General features: G+C 47.8%; 1 pseudogene; it reads left to right on the top strand.

Annotated features, from left to right (window-relative positions):
• The first annotated feature begins 206 nt into the window (after window positions 1-206).
• The window catches only part of LOC144267161 (pepsin A-like), a 56,394-nt pseudogene continuing 32,340 nt past the window's right edge, over window positions 207-24,260 (top strand).

The following is a 24,260-nucleotide window of genomic DNA, read 5'->3' as shown; positions in this document are numbered from 1 at the left end:
GAAGGTGGAAATCTATGGAATTTGAGTGTTCTCCAAAATTTCGTTTAAGGACATTTTGGAAGATCTTATTGGGAAGGTTTACATTTCTTATCAGGGTCATTAATTCGCTAAGAAAAGCTCTGGGCTGTGTGTTTATAAGAAGCAGCACCCAGGCGTTTCTCTACATTCACCACTCATCACCACTGGCTTGTGTGTCAGAAAACACCATGAAGTGGCTTCTGCTCCTGAGTTTGGTGGCGCTCTCTCAGTGCCGGGTGACAAAGTGAGTACTGGGGGAATACACCACTTTGAGCTGCTGAACTCGGCTTTCTACATAACCCTGTGTGATTATCAAGGGGAATGTCTGCACTCCTCTCATTCTCTTCTGTACTCTCCATTCATGTATAGGCAGCAGCTGGGAACTACCCCGTAGCTTTGTGTTGTAGCGGAGGAATGAGGAAGGCAGGTCTTGTGGTTAAGGCACTGGAGTGGCACTTGAGAGATCTGGATTAATTTCTGTCTCTAATACAGACCCCCTCTGTGACCGTGGGCAAGTGACAGAGTCTCTCTCTGAGGATCAGTTCTCTGTGATAATATTAGTGTTTATTATTTGTATTATCACAGCATGTAGGACCCACAAGTCATGGATCAGAACTCCATTGTGCTAGGCACTGGAAGACTGTCCCTTCCCTAAGTAGATAACAACCTTAGAATTAGAGAAGAGATAGCAGATGGATACAGACAGACCAATGGGGGAGTACAAGTACATGAGGGATAGTGGTCTCTGCATACCAGCAGCCAAACTTTTATTCATGTTGGGCTTTTTATAGGCATCTTGACAGAGGAGAGGTTTTAAGGAGGGATTTGAAGGAGGACAGTGAGGTAGCTTTGCAGATGTTTATGGGGAGGACCCAGGGCCATCCCTAGCCATGTTGGTGCCCTATGCAGCCCGTCCCCTGCGTCCTGCGGGAAGTGGAGTGACCCGGCCCCAGCCTGCTCTGCAGGCTGGGGCTGGGTCACTCTACTTACTGCTGTCAGTGAGTGCAGGGAGCCCGACCCATCCTGCAGTCCTCAGGGGAAGGGCTGGCTGGAGTGGGGGCGGGGCTGGGGCAGAGCAGGGGCGGGAGCCATGTGGAAGAGGCAGAGCAGGGGCTGGAGCAGCACACAGCTGTGTAGGGCACCAGGAAATTTGGTGTCCCAAATTTCCTGTTGCCCTACACAGCTGCGTACTTTGCATATGGGTAAGGATGGCCCTGGGAGGACCTCCCAACCGTAGGGGGAAGGTCGGGGGAAGCATGAAGGTGCTTGATTGGAAATTTTCCAAGTGGGCAGTGGAGGCTGGCATCATGGGCCAATGAGAGGTGAGTATCGATAGCTTGATAGCAAATGAGGGATGAGAGGTAGGGTGGGATTGTTTGAGTGTGAAGGGCCTTGAAAGTAAAGACAAGCAGCTTATGCCTGATGAGATGGAGGGATGCAAAGAAAGGACTTTCATGGTGTCAGAGGATGCTCTACTCACTGCTGGATAGTAACTCTTCCTGGCCTCTCTGGGGATTAGATCTGTGGGGCCTACACCCCTTGCACTCCATCTCTTTGTTGCTTCCTCTTGGTCTGCAGACCCTCTGTCACTCCACGAACTAGTGCTGCTACCTCCTCGTGACTTGGCGGTCTGTCCAGGTCACCATGTGGCTTCCCCTTCTGGGGTATCCCAGTCCCTTCTTATATCCTTTCTTAGGCTCAGGCAGTCTTTCCATTCTCTGCACAGCTGGTGCCACTTCCCCAGTGGCTCTTAGGGGAACCCGGACCCATTCTCTACTCTGGGTTCCAGCTCAGGGACCCTCTAATCAGCAGCCAAGATCTTTGCTGCCACTTTCCCTAAGCCTTTCCTACCTATCTGGCTTCCACCCCTCTCTGGGTTGGCCAGCCTCCCAACTTCCTCTTCCCAGGAAGGCTACCTGCCTCTGTAGTCTCAAAACATGCTGCCCTTCTCCCAGGGAGAGACTGCTGCCCTTCTCCCAGGGAGAGACTGCAGCCTATTTCCCTGCAGCCCCCTTCTGCTCTCTGCTCCCCAGCTTTATGGAAGCCTTGCCTGTTCCTGCACAGGTGGGCTTCTTCTAATTAGGACTTTTCTCTCAGCTTTAATTTCCCCCAGTTTGCCGCCTAATAGGTTAATTGGCCCCTCTGCCCTACCTTAACCCCTTCAAGAGGAGTGTTGGGAGGACATGCCCTCACACGTGGTCAAAGTGACACACTAGGAAAATTATCTTTGCAGCAGCATTCTGAACGTGCATGAGTAGGGCAAGACGGCATTTGTCAAAGCCAGGGAAAAGAATGTTGCAGCAACTGAGGCATGAAATGAGGAGAGCTGGGACGAGAGCTATAGTTGTCTGAAGGAAAGGCTGCATCTCAGAGAGCTTATGCAAGAAGATTTGGCAAGATTTAAACATAACCCGGATGTGAGGAGCTAGAGAAAAGTCCATGCTGAAGATGACCTCAAGTTATGGCCTGCGTGAGAGGCAGGATGGGGTGGTTGCCGACAGTGATCAAGGAAAGAGATAGTGGGGGAGGGCTTGATGGGAGGAGGAAGATTAGGAGCTCTGTTTTAGTCATGCTGAGGTGGAGCTGACAGTGAGACATCCATGAGGAAATGTAAATGTATGTAAATTTATGTTTGTGGATAAGATTGCACAGAGATAAGGGATAGAAGGATGACAGACAGGGACAAAGGATCCTTCCAGAAAGTTGAAGGGTGAATCCACTGAAGACATCAAAGAGCGATTACAGATATAGGAGGGAGAACCATGAGAGTAGAGAGACATGGAAGCCAAGGGAGAACGTGATTTCAAGCAGAACAGTGTGGTCAACGGAGTCAAGGCAGCTGATAATACTTCCCTTGTCCATCTTGTCTATTTCTGCCGGGTCATCTCTCTGTCATCTCTAGTACACATGTGCTGGAATTTTCCAAGGGTCCTATGGGAATTATGTGCCCAACTCCCATTGACTTTCAGTGCACTGGGACCCCAACTCCTTTACACTCCTTTGATAATCCTAGGTGTACTAAGGGGTCTCAGTGCAATGTAAAAGCTGGATTGCACAGTATTCCCTGACCACAAGGTTTGCCTACTGCTTATTTGTTCCTGATCAGTCTCTCTCCCCACCCTTGTTGATTAGGGTCTCCCTGAAGAAGATGAAATCCCTGAGGCAGAATCTTAAGAAACATGGCTTGCTGGAGGATTTTCTGAAGAAACACCCTTACAACCTGACCTCTAAGTAGTCCCCCAGCCTGGCCAACGATGTGGATGTGAGTATGGCAGGAGAGCAGGTCTTGTAGCCTCCCTCTCCTCATCAAAGCTTCCCACTCCTCTGCCAAGAGCTGATCTCTCCTCCTCCCAAAAGTGCCCCAACCCACTCCCTTACCCATGTGCTTCCAACCAAGCTCTCATCTTGCTGCTGCCAAGAACCTGTGCTAGGCCACCCAGCTCTGATTGGATGTTGTCAAGGTTCCTTTGGCACTCTGAACTCTAGGGTACAGATGTGGGGACCTGCATGAAAGACCCCCTAAGCTTATTTTTACCAGCTTAGGTTAAAAACTTCCTCAAGGTACAAACTTTGCCTTGTCCTTGAACCGTATGCTGCCACCACCAAGCGTGTTAAACAAAGAACAGGGAGAGAGCCCACTTGGAGACGTCTTCCCCCAAAATATCCCCCCAAGCTCTACACCCCCTTTCCTGGGGAAGGCTTGTTAAAAATCCTCACCAATTTGTACAGGTGAACACAGATCCAAAACCCTTGGATCTTAAGAACAATGAAAAATCAATCAGGTTCTGAAAAGAAGAATTTTAATTAAAGAAAAGGTAAAAGAATCACCTCTGTAAAATTAGGTTGGTAAATACCTTACAGGGTAATCAGATTCAAAACATAGAGAATTCCTCTAGGTAAAACCTTAAATTACAAAAAGACACAAAAACAGGAATATACCTTCCATCCAGCCCAGCTTATTTTACCAGCCATTTAACAAAAGGAAATCTTACAGATTTCTAGCTAGATTACTTACTAACTAACAGAAGTTCTGAGACGGCATTCCTGATCTGTTCCCGGCAAAAGCATCACCCAGACAGATGAACCCTTTGTTTCCCCCCCATCCCGATTTGAAAGTATCTTGTCTCCTCATTGGTCATTTTGGTCAGGTGCCAGCAAGGTTATCTTAGCTTCTTAACCCTTTAGAGGTGAAAGGGTTTTGCCTCTGGCCAGGAGGGATTTTAAAGCACTGTATACAGAAAGGTGATTAGCCTTCCCTTTATTTTTATGACAGATGGGATTAAGAAGAGCACTGGGAACAGCACTCCCAGGGTCTGCTGGCTCCCCCCTACTCACCGGCCCCTCTCACACACTGATATTTATGGGGACTAGGGCTAAATGACTTTGTGCCTCAGATGCCAGTAGGTGCTAGGAGCCATGCTTGGCAAAGTGATGGCAGAGGAACACCAGGTCAGGCTGAGCCTGTAGCGAGGGCACCATAGCCCAGACCCTCAGCTGGTGTAAATCAGCTTGGGCAGCTATAAGGGTTTACACCAGCTGAGGATCTAGCCCTTGGATGGCAATGGTTCCCTCTCTTTACATCTTTCTTTGTCCTGCTTTGGCAGATTGAGTATTATGGAACCATCTCCATTGGCACCCCAGCCCAGGAGTTCTCTGTCCTCTTCGACACCGGCTCTGTACTGCTCCAGGACAGCCTGCAGTAAGTCACCTGTAATGCCTCTTGCCTTGACATTCCAGCTGGGCAGGTTGATTGAAATCATAGGGTATGTCTACACTACGGAATAAGGTCAAATTTATAGAAGTCGGTTTTTTAGAAATCGGTTTTATATATTCAAGTGTGTGTGTCCCCACAGAAAATGCTCTAAGTGCATTAAGTGCATTAACGCGGCGGAGCGCTTCCACAGTACCGAGGCTAGAGTCGACTTCCGGAGCGTTGCACTGTGCGTAGCTATCCCACAGTTCCCGCAGTCTCCGCTGCCCATTGGAATTCTGGGTTGAGATCCCAATGCCTGATGGGGCTAAAACATTGTCGCGGGTGGTTCTGGGTACATATCGTCAGGCCCCCCTTCCTTCCCTCCCTCCGTGAAAGCAAGGGCAGACAATCGTTTCGCGCCTTTTTTCCTGAGTTACCTGTGCAGACGCCATACCACGGTAAGCATGGAGCCCTCTCAGGTAACCGTCACCCTATGTCTCCTGGGTGCTGGCAGACGCGGTACGGCATTGCTACACAGTAGCAGCAACCCATTGCCTTCTGGCAGCAGACGGTGCAATACGACTGGTAGCCATCCTCGTTGTGTCCGAGATGCTCCTGGCCACGTCGGCTGGGAGCGCCTGGGCAGACATGGGCGCAGGTAATAAATTTGGAGTGACTTGACCAGGTCATTCTCTTTAGTCCTGCAGTCAGTCCTATTGAACCGTCTTATGGTGAGCAGGCAGGCGATACGGATTGCTAGCAGTCGTACTGTACCATCTTCTGCCGGGCAGGCAAGAGATGAGGATGGCTAGCAGTCGTATTGTACCATCTTCTGCCGAGCAGCCATGAGATGTGGATGGCATGCAGTCCTTCTGCACCGTCTGCTGCCAGCCAAAGATGTAAAAGATAGATGGAGTGGATCAAAACAAGAAATAGACCAGATTTATTTTGTACTCATTTGCTTCCCCCCCTCCCCTGTCTAGGGGACTCATTCCTCTAGGTCACACTGTAGTCACTCACAGAGAAGGTGCAGCGAGGTAAATCTAGCCATGTATCAATCAGAGGCCAGGCTAACCTCCTTGTTCCAATAAGAAAAATAACTTAGGTGCACCATTTCTTATTGGAACCCTCCGTGAAGTCCTGCCTGAAATACTCCTTGATGTAAAGCCACTCCCTTTGTTGATTTTAGCTCCCTGAAGCCAACCCTGTAAGCCGTGTCATCAGTCGCCCCTCCCTCCGTCAGAGCAACGGCAGACAATCGTTCCGTGCCTTTTTTCTGTGCGGATGCCATACCAAGGCAAGCATGGAGGCCGCTCAGCTCACTTTGGCAATTAGGAGCACATTAAACACCACACGCATTATCCAGCAGTATATGCAGCACCAGAACCTGGCAAAGCGATACCGGGTGAGGAGGTGACGTCAGCGCGGTCACGTGAGTGATCAGGACATGGACACAGATTTCTCTGAAAGCATGGGCCCTGCCAATGCATGCATCATGGTGCTATTGGGGCAGGTTCATGCTGTGGAACGCCGATTCTGGGCTCGGGAAACAAGCACAGACTGGTGGGACTGCACAGTGTTGCAGGTCTGGGACGATTCCCAGTGGCTGCGAAACTTTTGCATGCGTAAGGGCACTTTCATGGAACTTTGTGACTTGCTTTCCCCTGCCCTGAAGTGCATGAATACCAAGATGAGAGCAGCCCTCACAGTTGAGAAGCGAGTGGCGATAACCCTGTGGAAGCTTGCAATGCCAGACAGCTTCCGGTCAGTTGGAAATCAATTTGGAGTGGGCATATCTACTGTGGGGGCTGCTGTGATGCAAGTAGCCCATGCAATCAAAGATCTGCTGATATCAAGGGTAGTGACCCTGGGAAATGTGCAGGTCATAGTGGATGGCTTTGCTGCAATGGGATTCCCTAACTGTGGTGGGGCCATAGACAGAACCCATATCCCTATCTTGGCACCGGAGCACCAAGCTGCCGAGTACGTAAACCGCAAGGGGTACTTTTCAATAGTGCTGCAAGCTCTGGTGGATTACAAGGGACATTTCACCAACATCAACGTGGGATGGCCGGGAAAGGTACATGACGCTCGCATCTTCAGGAACTCTGGTCTGTTTCAAAAGCTGCAGGAAAGGACTTTATTCCCAGACCAGAAAATAACTGTTGGGGATGTTGAAATGCCTATATGTATCCTTGGGGACCCAGCCTACCCTTAATGCCATGGCTCATGAAGCCGTACACAGGCAGCCTGGACAGTAGTCAGGAGCTGTTCAACTACAGGCTGAGCAAGTGCAGAATGGTGGTAGAATGTGCATTTGGACGTTTAAAGGCGCGCTGGTGCAGTTTACTGACTCGCTTAGACCTCAGCGAAACCAATATTTCCACTGTTATTACTGCTTGCTGTGTGCTCCACAATATCTGTGAGAGTAAGGGGGAGACATTTATGGCGGGGTGGGAGGTTGAGGGAAATCGCCTGGCTGCTGGTTACGCGCAGCCAGACACCAGGGCGGTTAGAAGAGCACAGGAGGGCGCGGTACGCATCAGAGAAGCTTTGAAAACCAGTTTCATGACTGGCCAGGCTACAGTGTGAAAGTTCTGTTTGTCTCTCCTTGATGAAACTCCCCGCCCCTTGGTTCACTCTACTTCCCTGTAAGCTAACCACCCTCCCCTCCTCCCTTCGATCACCGCTTGCAGAGGCAATAAAGTCATTGTTGCTTCACATTCATGCATTCTTTATTCATTCATCACACAAATAGGGGGATGACTACCAAGGTAGCCCAGGAGGGGGGGTGGAGGAGGGAAGGAAAATGCCACACAGCACTTTAAAAGTTTACAACTTTAAAATTTATTGAATGCCAGCCTTCTTTTTTTTGGGCAATCCTCTGTGGCGGAGTGGCTGGTTGGCCGGTGGCCCCCCCACCGCGTTCTTGGGTGTCTGGGTGTGGAGGCTATGGAACTTGGGGAGGAGGGCGGTTGGTTACACAGGGGCTGTAGTGGCAGTCTGTGCTCCAGCTGCCTTTGCTGCAGCTCAACCATACACTGGAGCATACTGGTTTGGTCTCCAGCAGCCTCAGCATTGAATCCTGCCTCCTCTCATCACGCTGCCGACACATTTGAGCTTCAGCCCTGTCTTCAGCCCGCCACTTACTCTCTTCAGCCCGCCACTTACTCTCTTCAGCCCACCACCTCTCCTCCCGGTCATTTTGTGCTTTCCTGCACTCTGACATTATTTGCCTCCACGCATTCGTCTGTGCTCTGTCAGTGTGGGAGGATAGCATGAGCTCGGAGAACATTTCATCGCGAGTGCGTTTTTTTTTTCTTTCTAATCTTCACTAGCCTCTGGGAAGGAGAAGATCCTGTGATCATTGAAACACATGCAGCTGGTGGAGAAAAAAAAAAGGACAGCGGTATTTAAAAAGACACATTTTATAAAACAGTGGCTACACTCTTTCAGGGTAAACCTTGCTGTTAACATTACATACATAGCACATGTGCTTTCGTTACAAGGTCGCATTTTGCCTCCCCCCACCGCGTGGCTACCCCCTCAACCCTCCCCCCTCCCCGTGGCTAACAGCGGGGAACATTTCTGTTTAGCCACAGGCAAACATCCCAGAAGGAACGGGCTCCTCTGAGTGTCCCCTGAAGAAAAGCACCCTATTTCAACCAGGTGACCATGAATGATATCTCACTCTCCTGAGGATAACACTGAGAGATGAAGAACGGATGTTGTTTGAACACCAGCAAACATACACTGCAATGGTTTGTTGTACAATGATTCCCGAGTACGTGTTACTGGCCTGGAGTGGTAAAGTGTCCTACCATGAAGGAAGCAATAAGGCTGCCCTCCCCAGAAACCTTTTGCAAAGGGTTTGGGAGTACATCCAGGAGAGCCGCGAATGCCAGGGCAAAGTAATCCTTTCACATGCTTGCTTTTAAACCATGTATAGTATTTTAAAAGGTACACTCACCGGAGGTCCCTTCTCTGCCTGCCGGGTCCAGGAAGCAGCCTTGGGTGGGTTCGGGGGGTACTGGCTCCAGGTCCAGGGTGAGAAACAGTTCCTGGCTGTCGGGAAAAGCGGTTTCTCCGCTTGCTTGCTGTGAGCTATCTACAACTTCTTCATCATCATCATCATCTTCTTCGTCCCCAAAACCTGCTTCCGTGTTGCCTCCATCTCCATTGAAGGAGTCAAACAACACGGCTGGGGTAGTGGTGGCTGAACCCCCTAAAATGGCATGCAGCTCATCATAGAAGCGGCATGTTTGGGGCTCTGACCCGGAGCGGCCGTTCGCCTCTCTGGTTTTCTGGTAGGCTTGCCTCAGCTCCTTAAGTTTCATGTGGCACTGCTTCGGGTCCCTGTTCTGGCCTCTGTCCTTCATGCCCTGGGAGATTTTGACAAAGGTTTTGGCATTTCGAAAACTGGAACGGAGTTCTGATAGCACGGATTCCTCTCCCCATACAGCGATCAGATCCCGTACCTCCCGTTCGGTCCATGCTGGAGCTCTTTTGCGATTCTGGGACTCCATCATGGTCACCTCTGCTGATGAGCTCTGCATGGTCACCTGCAGCTTGCCACGCTGGCAAAACAGGAAATGAGATTCAAAAGTTCGCGGTTCTTTTCCTGTCTACCTGACCAGTGCATCTGAGTTGAGAGTGCTGTCCAGAGCGGTCACAATGGAGCACTCTGGGATAGCTCCCGGAGGCCAATACTGTCGAATTGTGTCCACAGTACCCAAATTCGAGCTGGCAAGGCCGATTTAAGCGCTAATCCACTTGTCAGGGGTGGAGTCAGGAAATCAATTTTAAGAGCCCTTTAAGTCGAAATAAAGGGCTTCATCGTGTGGACGGGTGCAGGTTTACATCGATTTAATGCTGCTAAATTCGACCTAAAGTCCTACTGTAGACCAGGGCATAGAGATTTACATTAGCAAGGAGGAACCTTAATTGAAATAATTGATTTTAATCTTGCTTTGCATTTGTACTTTTTAATTATTTTTCTAAAGCAAGTTGATTCTCACTGGTTTGTTACCACTATAAACATGTTGAGGCCCCACCCTACTCACACCATCCCCCCGCCCTCTGTTGTTCACTCTCCCCAACCCTCTCTCACTTTCACCAGGCTGGGGCAGGGGGGTTGGGGTGTGGGCTCTGGGTTGGGTCCGAGGGTTTCAGAGTGTGGGAGGAGTCTCTGGGCTAAGCCTAGGGCAGGCAATTGGGGTGCAGTAGGGGGTGAGGGGCATGGGCTCTGGGAAGGAGTTTGGGTGCAGGAGGGGGCTCTGGGCTGGGGTGGGGTGCAGGATTCAGGCTTTGGGAGGGAGTTTCAGTGAGGGAGGCGGCTCAGGGCTGGGAGTCGGGGTGGAGGAGGGGGTATGGGGTGCGGGCTCTGGGAGGGTGTTTGGGTGCGGGAGGGGGCTCAGGGCTGGGGCAGGGGTTTGGGGTGTAGGGTGCAGGCTCCGACCAGGAGGCGCTTACCTCGGGTGGCTCCCGGTCGGTGGCGCAGCAGGGCTAAGGCAGGCTCTCTGCCTGTCCTGGTCCCACCCTGCTCCTGGAAGAAGCCAGCATGGCCCTGGGGAAGGGGGGGGGAGAGGGGGCTCTGCCCGCTGCCCTTGCCTGCAGGCACCAACCCCGCAGCTCCCATTGGCTGCAGTTCCTGGCCAATGGGAGCTGCGGAGTTAGTGCTGGAGTTGGGGGGAGCGCACAGAAACCCCCCACCTCTCCACCAGGGGCCTCAGGAACATGCTGGCTGCTTCTGGAAGCAGCACAGTGCCAGGACAGGCAGGGAGGCTGTCTTAGCCCTGCTGTGCTGCCGGACTTTTAGCTGCCTAAAATCTCCCGGATTGGCTTCAGTAGCCTCCAGGAGATAGGGCCTGATTCTGGGAGACTCCCGACGAAACCAGGAAGGTTGGCAATACACATTTATTTACGCAATTATATAGCTGAATATACAATTATTCAGATAAATAATTTGTACATTTTTCAATTATTTTAGAGAATGGTGGGGGATGCATTCTTATTCACTATGTAATTACTTTTTGATTTGTGTCAAACTCAATTTGAATGGAAATTGGAATTCACTTTAAAATGCAAAATCCAGCTTTTAAAAAAAATTAGTTAAAACTCCTTTGAATGGGCTGGATACATAAGAAAGAAAAATTTATCAAAACATGTTTTGCATTTAAAAATAACAGATTTATGAAACAAAGGAAGTGTTATCTGTAGTGAGTGAATTGAACTGATTGTTTCTGATCAGCGTGTCCTTCAAGATTTTAGAACTTGCAGAGCTCATCCTCTCGCACCTAGTTTTTACTCAGAGATTGGAAGAGGAAAACAAGCATTCCCACTTTTCAATTTCCAATTAGTTTCTTAAATTGGAATGAACTAGTCCATGAACTGAACTAGTTAATAAACGGATATAAAGAGAGTATTCTCTTTGCACTTGCAGAAGAGCCTACTGCTGTCAAAAGCTTGTTTAGCACTTGAAGAAACTGTGTTTCCAGATTATGAGAGCACTGAAATTCCACCAGTTCCATTGACTTTCTTTAAAGGCAGAAAACATGCACTGCTTAATAGTAACATTTGTATGTAATGTAGATGATTTTAGTGGATTTTAGTAAGTTTAGACCTTAACATATGTTGTCCTAATGTCAAGGTTAATTTTAAATAGGATTTTTAAAATCATCTATTTTTATCTACCTCAGAAGCCAAAGAGCAGTAGGTCTCCCTCCATTATCCCTCCATGTGCTGCATGGTGTCAGAGGGAAAACAGGCCCTACTCAGACCTGAAGCTAGATCCACAAAGGCACTTAAGTGTGGCAATGCTGAGCGCTGCAATGCTTGACTCTTCGGCACCCTGTCCCCACTAAGGAATTCATAGCCTGTTTAGGCGTCCAGGCTCTCTATACAACACATGGGGAGAGTTACAAGTGTCCGTCTGTGACCATCTGACTCTTCTGTACTTGCAGCAAACCACACCAATTCAACCCATCAGACTCCTCCACCTATGAGGCCACTAATGAGAGTCTCTCCATCCAGTATGGCAGTGGCAGCATGACCGGATTCCTGGCGTATGACACCGTCCAGGTAAATCACAAGAAAGGATCAAGATTAGGAGTTATAAGGACAGAACGCATCTGGGAATCTAAAGAGGAATTCCACATGGAGTGAACCGGGAGAGCGGGATAGAGAAGGGTAGAGAAGAGAGGAGATAAAGCCAGAGAAAGAGGTGGAAGACACAAGAGCAAGCCAGAGATCATCTGCATTTTTGTATCATGCTCACTCTATTTTACCCACTTACAAGCAGAGTGCAGCTCATATGTTGACTCCTATTGAAGAGGGTAGGGTATACAGCACCACTGCTCCCTACTGTATGGAACAGAGCTGCTCTGCTGTATACAGTTAGTGCCTTTGTATGGCAGGGAGGCTTTTAGAGCAGGAGGATCTCAGTTTTCTCTCTGCTGTTGGCATGAAGTGTGGCGTGAGTGTGGCATCCAGAATAGGAACAACTGCGAAATCCTAGGTGATCAAAGGGGCTTTATAGGATTGTTCATACATATAATACCCATTGACACTATTCTTAATGCTGGGGCCTCATTCTGATCTCATGCTGGTAACTGCCCACTTCAGCTGAACGACTCCACAAAGAATGAAATCAAAGTCAGACCTATTAGCACCTACGCATGTAACCCGGTCATTCATAGGCTGTTCCCATATGTGGGGGAGAGCAGAGTTCAGCTTCTGAAAACTTCCCACCCATGAAGTTCCCTCTGGTAGGACTTAGCAGCTTCTCCTCGGGTATAGCATGTGTCTGATTGTCCCCATCCCTCCCCCAAGATTGGAGGCATTGTGGACACCAAACAGATCTTTGGCCTGAGTGAAACTGAGCCCGGCACAGCCTTTGAGTACTCTGAATTTGATGGGATCCTGGGTCTGGCCTTCCCAAGCATTGCCTCTTCTGGAGCTACCCCCGTCTTCGACAACATGATGAATGAGGGTTTGGTGAACCAGGACCTCTTCTCTGTCTACCTGAGCTCGTAAGTCAGAGCTGGGAACAGCCCATCTACTGCAGTGAGATTCACGTTCCTACAGTGCCTCTCACACTGAATGACCCCTGCAATGTTTGCATTAGAATTCCCCAAAAGCAGCTGTGACGGGTTCAGTCACAGAATTCCCTTGGGAGTGTCACCTGACGTGCTGAAGTTACCTCTGAGCCCGTTTTCCCTGCAAGCTTGGGACTCCAGACCCCTGCCTTGTTGAGCCAGACACGCTAGCCTGTTGCAACATAGACCCAGGTCTGGTCCACGCCCCCAGAGCTGCAGCGTTAACCAAAAACTGCTCAGCAGGTCACCTATCTCCAGCATCCAGACACCCAGTTCCCAATGGGACCCAAACCCAAAATAAATCCGTTTTACTCTGTATAAAGCTTATACAGGGTAAACTCATAAATTGTCTGCCCTCTATAACACTGATAGAGAGATATGCACAGCTGTTTGCTCCCCCGGGTATTAATCACTTACTCTGGGTTCATTAATAAACAAAAATGATTTTATTAAGTATAAAAAGTAGGATTTCAGTGGTTCCAAGTAATAACAAACAGAACAAAGTAAGTCACTGTCATAAATATAAAGGGAAGGGTAACCACCTTTAAAATCCCTCCTGGCCAGAGGAAAACCCTTTCACCTGTAAAGGGTTAAGAAGCTAGGATAACCTCGCTGGCACCTGACCAAAATGACCAGTGAGGAGATGTCAAGGTTCCTCCCCCACTCTGAACTCTAGGGTACAGATGTGGGGACCTGCATGAAAACCTCCTAAACTTACTTTTACCAGCTTAGGTTAAAACTTCCCCAAGGTACAAATTAATTTTATCCTTTGTCCTTGGAATATCCACTGCCACCACCAAACTCTAACTGGGTTTACTCAGAAACGTAGTTTGGACACGTCTTTCCCCCCAAAATCCTCCCAACTCTTGCACCCCACTTCCTGGGAAAGGTTTGGTAAAAATCCTCACCAATTTGCATAGGTGACCACAGACCCAAACCCTTAGATCTGAGAACAATGAAAAAGCATTCAGTTTTCTTACAAGAAGACTTTTAATAGAAATAGAAGTAAATAGAAGTAAAGGAATCACCCCTGTAAAATCAGGATGGCAGATACCCTACAGGGTAATTAGATTCAAAACATAGAGAATCCCTCCTGGCAAAACCTTAAGTTACAAAAAGGACACACAGACAGAAATAGTCATTCTATTCAGCACAATTCTTTTCTCAGCCATTTAAAGAAATCATAATCTAAAGCATACCTAGCTAGATTACTTACTAAAAGTTCTAAGACTCCATTCCTGTTCTATCCCCAGCAAAAGCAGCACATAGACAGACACAGACCCTTTGTTTTTCTCCCTCCTCCCAGCTTTTGAAAGTATCTTGTCTCCTCATTGGTCATTTTGGTCAGGTGCCAGCGAGGTTACCTTTAGCTTCTTAACCCTTTACAGGTGAGAGGATTTTTCCTCTGGCCAGGAGGGATTTTAAAGGGGTTTACCCTTCCCTTTATATTTATGACAGGAGACAATATACTTTCAAAGCTGGAGGGGGGGAGAAACAAAGGGTCTGTCTGTGTGATGCTTTCACCGGGGACAGAACAGGAATGGAGTCTTAGAATTTAGTAAGTAGTCTAGCGAGATGTGCGTTAGATTCTGATTTCTTTAAATGGCTGAGGAAATAAGTTGTGCTGAAAGGAATGGATATTCCTGTCTTTGTGTCTTTTTGTAACTTAAGGTTTTGCCTAGAGGGATTCTCGATGTTCTGAATCTAATTACCCTGTAAGGTATTTGCCATCCTGATTTTACAGAGGTGATTCTTTTTACTTTTTCTTCTATTAAAATTCTTCTTGTAAGAAACTGAATGCTTCTTTTCATTGTTCTTAAGATCCAAGGGTTTGGGTCTGTGGTCACCTATATAAATTGGTGAGGATTTTTATCAAACCTTCCCCAGGAAGGGGGGTGCAAGGCTTTGGTGAGGATTTTGGGGGAAAGACGTTTCCAAATGGCTCTTTCCCAATAGTAAACCCAGTTAGACGTTTGGTGGTGGCAGCGAAAGTCCGAGGGCAACAGGTAAAATTGTTTGTACCTTGGGGAAGTTTTAACCTAAGCTGATAAAAGTAAGCTTAGGAGGTTTTCATGCAGGTCCCCACAACTGTTCCCTAGAGTTCAGAGTGGGGAAGGAACCTTGACATGGTGGCAGAGCGGTGGGATCAACTTGAAATCATTTTGAGATCAATTTGAGATTTTTTGAACCAGAAACACAGATTTTAAAAGGGAATTTTTTTTCCTTTGGGCTGCTGGAAAGCCGGTTTCCAACTGGAAGTAGTTGGAGTTTTTTTTTCTCTGCTTTGGGGCCAGAGCAGAGACAGAAGGGAATTGTCATTTGTGAGCTGGAGTTTTCTCTACCTAAAGACAGGGTAGTTAACCTCCTGCAGGGAAATTCACAAGACTTCACAGACCTGAAGTTGTTTTTTTACGTAAGAGCAACTAGAGGTGTTTTCTGCCTATTTGCCTGGAGACAAAGGTGTTAGTTTTTGGTTTTTTTAGGATTTTCATTTTTTGAAGAAGGAGCACAGATTTGAAAAGGAAATTTTTTTTTCCTTTGGGCTGCTGAAAAGCAGGGTTTTGGCTGAAAGCAGCCAGTTTTTTTTCTGCTTTGGGGCCAGAGCAGAGACAAAAGCGAATTGTCTTTGGTGAGCTGGAGTTTCCTCTGCCTAAAGGCAGGGTAGTTAACCTCCTGCAGGGAAATTCACCAGTCTTCACAGACCAGAAGATTTTTTTTTTTACCTAAGAGCAACTAGAGGGGTTTTCTGCCTATTTGCCTGGAGACAAAGGTGTTAGGTCTTTTGGTTTTTTTTAGGATTCCTCTGTTGGCTGACAATCACTATCAGAGAATATAGGTATCATGTTACAGCACAGCAAAATTTTACAAGCCAAGTTTTTTCTTTCCTTCTAACTCTCGGGTGTAAAGTTAGTTAAAAACAGAGAGGTTAGGATGACAGACTCCATGGTTCAACAAAAGCTGGAATTAGCCAGATTGGAGGCTGAGGAAAAACAAAAGGAATACGAAAGATGGATAGAACTCATGTGGATGGAGATGGATGTAAATGGAGTCAAGGAAAAAGAAATGGAGGCTGCCCACAGGAGGGAAATGGAGGCAAAGGACAAAGAACTGGAGGCGAAGGAAAAAGAGAGCAAGCATGCACTGGAGATGGAGAAGGCAAAAGCTCAGCAGAATATACCAACAAACCCTAGCAATCCTTGTCCAGGTACCACTTCCCATCCCAGAAAGTTCCCCACCTACAAGGCAGGTGATGATACTGAGGCCTTCTTAGAAAACTTCAAAAGGGCCTGCCTTGGGTACAACATCTCTACAGACCAATACATGGTAGATCTGAGGCCGCAGCTCAGTGGACCCTTAGCTGAGGTGGCGGCTGAAATGCCTAAGGAACAAATGAACCAGTATGAACTGTTTAAAACCAAGGCGAGAATCAGAATGGGGCTAACGCCCGAGCATTCTCATCGGTGGTTCAGAGCCCTAAGGTGAAACCAGACGTGTTATTTACCCAACATGCCTACCAAATTGTGAAACATTGGGATGCCTGGATATCAGGAGCAAGTGTTAAATCTCCAGCAGATTTGCCCTTCCTAATGCAAATGGAACAGTTTTAGAGGGTGTTCCTGAGGAAATAGAAAGATACATCCTAGATGGGAAGCCCAAAACTGTAATTGAGGCGGGGGAGATTGGAGCCAAATGGGTGGAGGTGGCAGAGAAGAAAAAAACTGGTTGCAGTTGGAGCGAATACCAGAAGGGACAACCTCAGACCACACCCTACTACCAGGGGCAGCCCAAGGCCCCACCTACCCCCCAAGTAACCCTCCAGACACCTTATCGTCCCGCCACACCATTCTCCAGAAACCCACCTCGCCCCAATGACCCGTCAGCTGGATGATGTTTTAAATGCAATGAGACGGGGCATGTGAAGGCCAGCTGCCCCAAGAACCCCAACAGTTCATTGCACCGGAATCACACCAGAGGTCCTCAGGCCCAGAAAGCTCCCAGATACCCTTGGAGCGGAGGGAAACTGTGAGTGTGGGCGGGAAGAAGGTCACTGCGTGGAGGGACACTGGAGGACAAGTGTCAGCTATCCATACTTCCTTAGTGGACCCCAATTTAATCAACCCAGAGATCACTGAATTTCTGACCTTAAATGGTTTTCATTTTCAAAACGTTGCATTTTTGCTTCAGAAATACTTTGTAAAAAAAAAGTGAAAATGTGCCCAATTTTGTTCTCTAAGAGTCTTATTTCTGAACCAAAGCAAATGTTCACACTAGCTGGGGGGAAAGACAATGGGCAAGATGGACAATGGGCTGTACACTGATCTCTGAAAGAGATCCAAATTCTTCAGTGACCCACTTCCAATTGCCTCTGGTGAACAGAACATGGGCTTCAGCAGTGCCCCTCTCCCAAACTTCCTGGTGGGGGAGGAAAACTGAATACAGTTCCCAAGACCACATCTTTTGACCTGAGTGGCAAGTCAACATCTAGGTTGTTTCCATTAAGAGGAGCCATTGGTGATGGAGTCAGATATCTTTGATGCAAGCCTGCCTATTTACCCAGAATGTACAGGAGAAATCAAACAACAGGAGACAGTTTCTGTACTCCCAGCTCCGAGGCCCTTTCAGCCAGCACTCTGCCCAAAACCTCTCTCTCTAGGCTTTGCAAAGGGTCATGCTCAGTGCTTCCTCAGCCTGTGTCTGAAGCTTTCTTGCTGCCTTCTTCTTGCTTCTCTGGTGTGTTTGTCGCTTCTCTCTCACACAGCGTCCTCCACCAACCAATACCCAGCAAAACTCCTCTGCCCACGTGCAGACTCTCCTGTGCCTTTGTTTTGGCTGGAGACCACTGTTATTTTTATAAAGGAGCGTAACGGTTTCTATTATCTTAAATGAAGGGTGGTGGTTCTACCTACCAGTTTCAAGGAAGTTAAACCTGACATATAACAGGTGCCAAAACTAAAACCACCCCTGACTACTGGGCAACCAGGCAGCTCCCATTCAGCTCTAGGGTGCTAGACAGCAGGACAGGCATGTGTCATAGGATCATAGAATATCAGGGTTGGAAGGGACCTCAAGAAGTCATCTCGTCCAACCCCCTGCTCAAAGCAGGACCAACCCCAACTAAATCATCCCAGCCAGGGCTTTGTCAAGCCTGACCTTAAAAACCTCTAAGGAAGGAGATCCCACCACCTCCCTAGGTAACCCATTCCAATGCTTCACCACCCTCCTAATGAAATAGTGTTTCCTAATATCCAAGCTAGACCTCCCGCACTGGAAATTGAGACCATTGCTCCTGATTCTGTCATCTGCCATCATTGAGAACAGTCTAGATTCATCCTCTTTGGAACCCCCTTTCAGGTAGTTGAAAGCAGCTATTAAATCCCCCCTCATTCTTCTCTTCTGCAGACTAAATAATCCCAATTCCCTCAGCCTCTCCTCATAAGTCATGTGCTCCAGCCCCCTAATCATTTTTGTTGCCCTCCGCTGGACTCTTTCCAATTTTTCCACATCCTTCTTGTAGTGTGGGGCCCAAAACTGGACACAGTACTCCAGATGAGGCCTCACCAATGCCGAATAGAGGGGAACGATCATGTCCTTCGATCTACTGGCTATGCTCCTACTTATAGACTCGAAAATGCCATTAGCCTTCTTGGCAACAAGGGCACACTATTGACTCATATCCAGCTTCTCAGCCACTGTAACTCCTAGGTCCCTTTCTGCAGAACTGCTGCCGAGCCACTTGGTCCCTAGTCTGTAGCGGTGCATGGGATTCTTCCGTCCTAAGTGCAGGACTCTGCACTTGTCCTTGTTGAACCTCATCAGATTTCTTTTGGCCCAATCTTCTAATTTGTCTAGGTCCCTCTGTATCCTATCCCTACCCTCCAGGTAGGGTAGGGAGTGTGAATCATTAAAGCCCATGAGCATCTTCAGGCTGGGGAGCTACAGCACAGGAAGCTCATTAGGAAATAGCAGGGGAGCACAGAGCTAAAGTCATTAGGCTACTGGGCCAGACCTGGCTGCACTCCTGGCTCAGTGTGCTATAGATGGGGCCTGCTGGGATAAGCAATTAACACCAGGGGAAGGATGAGTTTTTTGACGTGGCTGGGAATGAAGCTGTCTACGCTGAGCAACAGCCCCAACAAAAGGCCTTGGTACTGGCTAGATCTGACCGTGCTACATTGCATATGGGAAAGTCTCTTTTCCTTAGAGTTTGGTTGAGCAGAGCTGGCCTGGAATGAAAGAGTGCTCCTGAAAACCACTCTATTCAGGTCTCTCTTGGTGCCACACATCACTGGCACCAGGAATTTGGTGCTAGTCTCGTTAATGGGCAGAATTTATTTTCCATGCCCCCCTCGAAAGCTTTCAACAAAGAAGCAAGATGGATCACAGGTTTCAAGAAGGAAGGTTGGGTAGAGATGTCTGATGCCTATGTAAGCAGGGTCTGAATGAATGCTTCCCTGACAGCTAGCTGGGAGGAGGAGAGACTTTGGATGTGTTTATGTAAATACAGTTTGCTCCTGATCTGCTTAAATATTTAACAGACACAGTGGTGTCAAGGTTATCAACTTTGGTTGGTGTTGGGTACAAATCACCTTAGTACTGAATGCAGGGGTAGCGAAATATGGTTGCCAATGTTGTAATTATTGTAGAAATATAGGAAATCAGGACTGTGTTTAACCTGTCCCAAATGAGGGGGCCACCCTCAGCTGAAAGAACCTTGTTAAGCCACGGGCTCAAATATCAGTTTAACAAAGAAATTGATATGTATCAGGCTTGTTATGCCAAGGGGATTCTCTGACACACTGCTTCAGGTAGAATAAACAAACAGATTTATTAACTATAAAGATCCATTTTAAGTGATTGTAAGTCAAAGCATAACAAGTCAGCTTTGGTCAAATGAAATAAAAGCAAAACACATTCTAAGCTGATCTTAACACTTTCAATGTCTTTACAAACTTAGATGCTTCTCATCACAGGTTGTCTGGTTACTTTTCAGTCAGGCTCTCCCCTTTGATCAGCATTTCAGTCGCTTGGTGGTGGTGGTGTCTGTAGATGTAGGTGGAAGAAGAGGGATCATGGCAAAATGTCTCTCCCTTTTATAGAATCATAGAATATTAGGGTTGGAAGAGACCTCAGGAGGTCATCTAGTCCAACCCCCTGCTCAAAGCATGTCCCTTGCTTTTATCCTGTCCTTTCTTCCCTCTTGTCTTTGCCCCCACCCCTTCAGAGTCAGGTGAGCATTACCTCATTGCAGTCCCAAACTGCCCAAAGGAAGGGGGTGACTCCCTCGAGGGTCTAAGAGATTCTTTTGTTGCTGCCTAAGCCAGTGTCCATTGTTGCTGTGAGGTTGGGCTGGGTTTGTCCCATCCATGCCCTGATGAGGTGTGAACGGCCTCTCTGCTCCTGGAGAGTTTTTGCATGGGCTTGCTTTAAGCCATGAGGATACATTTTCAGCCTCATAACTATATACATGAAATTATAACCTATGACATTACTATAACGTTACTGTAACAATTACCATAACATCACTATAATAACCATGCTCAATGCATCATGAGCCTTCTGAAGACACCCGACATGAAATGACAAACTTTGCATTGGATACCACACAATCATTTTATAAAGATGAACATGGGGGTGTAGGGTGTTCCCCCGAGGTACAGAGTGTCACACCTCTCCTTTTAGTTTACTGCAAGAGGGTTAGTCACTGACTATCTCAAAGGCAGTGCACCCGGGGTCCTCTTTCCTGGACAGGGCGTCTGCTACCAGGTTTTCCCTTCCCTTTACGTGTATAATTTCCATGTCAGACTCCTGCAGGCTCAGGCTCCAGCACAGAAGTTTGGAGTTTGTGAACTTTGGTTCTGTTTAGCCATACCCAGGGTGACTGGTCTGTCAGTATCCTAAGCTTTCTATTAAAGAGATAGGGCCTCAACTGTTTAACTGCCCACACCATAGGATAACACTCCTTTTCAATGACAGAGAAATTTTGTTCCGTTGGTGACAGCTTTTTACTCAAGAAGGCACTTGGGTGTTTTTTGTTACCGTCCCCTGTCTGCATCAGTACAGCACCCACACCAATGTCAGAGGCATCTGTACATAGCTCAAAGTTTTTTCAAAGTCAGGACTGGGTAGTACAGGTTTTCCAGAGAAGATTGTCTTTATCTTATCAAAACCCTTCTGGCATGCCTCTGACCAAATCACCTTATTGGGTTGGTGCTTTTTACACAAGTTTGTGATTGGGGATACAATGTCGCTGAACTCACACGCAAACCTTCTGTAGTAGTTTGCCAGACCGATGAATGATTGGACCTGTCTTTTAGTTTGGGGCACAGGCCAATTTACAATGGCTTCCACTTTAAGGGGATCAGGGGTTATCTGTCCTCCCCCCAACCCAATGTCCCAAATAAGGGACTCTGGCTGCTCCTCTTTTGCACTTAGAGGGCTTTACGGTTAGACCAGCCTCCTGGAGTTTGGACAGCACAATTCCCAGGTGTTGTTTATGATTGTTCCATAAGTCACTGAACACCGCTATGTCATCTATGTATGCCCTTGCAAAATTTTGTAAACCGTTTAACACTTTGTTGACCAGCCTTTGGAAGGTCGCACCAGCATTGACCAAACCAAAAGGTAACACTGTGAATTCATAGAGGCCGATGTCAGTGATAAAAGCAGATTTTTTCTGGACATCCTCATCCAGAGGGATTTGCCAGTAACCCCATATTAGATCAAAGGTGCTGAGCTATTTGGCTTTGCTCAGTATATCTAGCATGTCATCAATCCTAGGCAAAGGGTATGCATCTGGTACTGTAACAGCATTAACCTTTCTATAGTCAGCACAAAATCTTACAGAGTTGTCCTTTTTCGGGACCAAGACTACAGGGGATGCCCAAGAGCTGTCAGACTCTTTAATCACTCCCAGGTCCAACATACTGTGTATCTCTGTACGAATTTTGTTCTTGTACCTTGCCAGTGGGCCTCTAAGGCCTGGAAGGTGGCAGTTGTGACCCTACTGTAAGGATTTTGTGGGTTAGCATGTGTGTTTTTCCTGGCTTGTTGGAAAACACCTCACTGTATCCTTGCAGCACTGACAACACCTCCCCCCTTTCAGCTGGTGTCAAGTAGTTGCAGATCTCAACGCTTCCCATAGTTGAACCCTCTTGGCATTCAGCCATCAAATCAATGAATGGATGTGCCTCAGTTTCCCCTTCCATACAACAGATCACGTTTACTATGGCCTCTCTGTCGTGATAGACTTTCAGCCTGTTCACATGCACAAGCTGTGGGACAGCATCATCAAGGGGCTTTTTAACTTGATATGTGTCCTCATTTGCCACTTATATTCCCTCTAAGGGTCCCTCCTAAGAGTTTTGCATTTTATATTTTTTCGCAGGGCTTAATACCATTACCAAATCCCCTATTTCAAAAATACGCTTACAAGTATTTTTTATCAGACCACGCCTTTTGTCTGGATTGACTCTCTTGGAGATTGCTTTGAACTATGTCCATCATGTCTTTTAATTCTTTTCTAAACCTCTGAACATATTCAGTCACTGGTTCTTCTTTTACCTCAGTGATTCCCTCCCAGGAATCTTTAATGAGATCGAGGGGCCCCCTCATTTTTCTTCCATACAGAAGATAAAATGGGGAAAAACCTGTGGATTCCTGGGGTACCTCCCTGTACGCGTGCAATAGAAATGGTAATAACTCATCCCAATCTTGCCCCTCTTCTTAGTGTACATCCCTAGCATGGATTTTAGAGTCCCATTGAAACTTTCCACTGAACCATTGGCCTGTGGGTGATATGAGGCAGTTTTAAGTTGTTTTGTCCCATACAACTTCCATAGTTCGTATGGCTGCCTCTGCCTCCATCGCCCTTCTGTGCGCAGCCTCCTCCCTGCCTGCCTCTGCCTCTACCGCCATTCTGTGCTCAGCCTCCTCCCTGGCTGCCTCTGCCTCCACAGCCCTTCTGTGCGCAGCCTCCTCCCTGGCAGCCTCTGCCTCCACCGCCATTCTGTGCGCAGCCTCCTCTCTGGCTGCCTCCGCCTCCACGGCCCTTCTGTGCGCAGCCTCCTCCCTGGCAGCCTCTGCCTCCACGGCCCTTCTGTGCGCAGCCTCCTCTCTGGCTGCCTCTTTTTCTTTTTCTTTTTCTTTTTCTTTTATCTCCAGGTCTTTCAGCTGCAGTCATCTCTGGTGCTCTCTCTCCTTTTCTGCAGACTGAAGCCTGAAAAGCTCCAACTTTGCAATGGCTTCACTGCTTTCACTCATTTTCCTGCTTTTCTGTTCCTACTTCCCTTTCCTGAAATAAGCAAACAGAAAATGACAAAACTGTGATCTCCTCCTGCCTGTTCTTCGCCCCTGCACTTAAGACTCACCTAGAATCAGAAATATCAGTGCTTAAAGTGTGAACTTCACTTGGAGTAACAAGCCATACACACACCCTTGCTTGCTGCGCCACTGTGATGTTCCCCTCTGGTGCTATCCAGACCAGTGATCTTCTAGGCCACTCCAATCCTTGACTCTGGGAGCCAGCCTTACCCAGCTCTGCTGTGAGAACCCCTACTCCTGGGCTGTTCACACACAGCCTCTGGCATGTCAGCTGCTCCCAGCTACTTGCAAGCAAATGACACTAGCCAATATCTCCAGTCCCAAACACAACCCTAGGAACCTCTGTCTTGCAGTGTCCGGTTATACCTGCTCAACACTGCAAACTCATATAAGTTTGTCAATTTAACAAACAAATTGATATGTATCAGGCTTGTTATCCCAAGGGGAGCCTTTGACACACTGCAAACCAAACACACTGCTTCAGGTAGAATAAACAAACAAACATGCTCAGTGCATCATGAGTCTTCTGAAGACACCCAACATGACAAACTTTGCATTGGATACCACACAAACATTTTATAAAGATGGACATGGGGTGGAGGGTGTCCCCCTGAGGTACAGAGTGTCACACCTGGACCACGAGGAGCACATCATCAGCAAATGCCAACAGGGCCAGCTGCAATTCCGTCTCCTGAAGCACCAACCCCGTCAACCTCTGGTGGAGGAGTCAGAGGAAGGGCTTGATCTCCAGAGTGTACAGCTGGCCTGACTTTGGGCATCTCTGACGCACCCCCCACCCAAAGCTGACCAGCTTGTTCAGGGTCTAGTTGAGCCTGACCAGACATTCCATGTCAGCGTACAGCACTGGGAGAAACCCCACAAACTGGGGCCTGAAGCCGAATGCCCACAGAGTACCCAGCAGATACCCGTGGTCCAGTCTGTGAAATGCCTTCTCCTGGTCCAGGGACAGGAGGGTGAATGACATCCCTACATCCCAGCTCCAAGAGATCCCAGACCAAGTACAGATTATCAAAAATGGTATGCTCTGGTTGGGATGGACCATGTCCGCCAGCACAGACCCCAGCTGGAGCGAGATGTCCTTCACTATGACTTTGTAGTCTGTGCTGAGGAGC

Source organism: Eretmochelys imbricata, chromosome 6, assembly GCF_965152235.1.
Source record: "Eretmochelys imbricata isolate rEreImb1 chromosome 6, rEreImb1.hap1, whole genome shotgun sequence".
NCBI classification, from domain to species: Eukaryota; Metazoa; Chordata; order Testudines; family Cheloniidae; genus Eretmochelys; species Eretmochelys imbricata.
The sequence above is the reverse complement of the archived record's forward strand: the minus strand, read 5'-3'. Positions and strand labels throughout refer to the sequence as shown.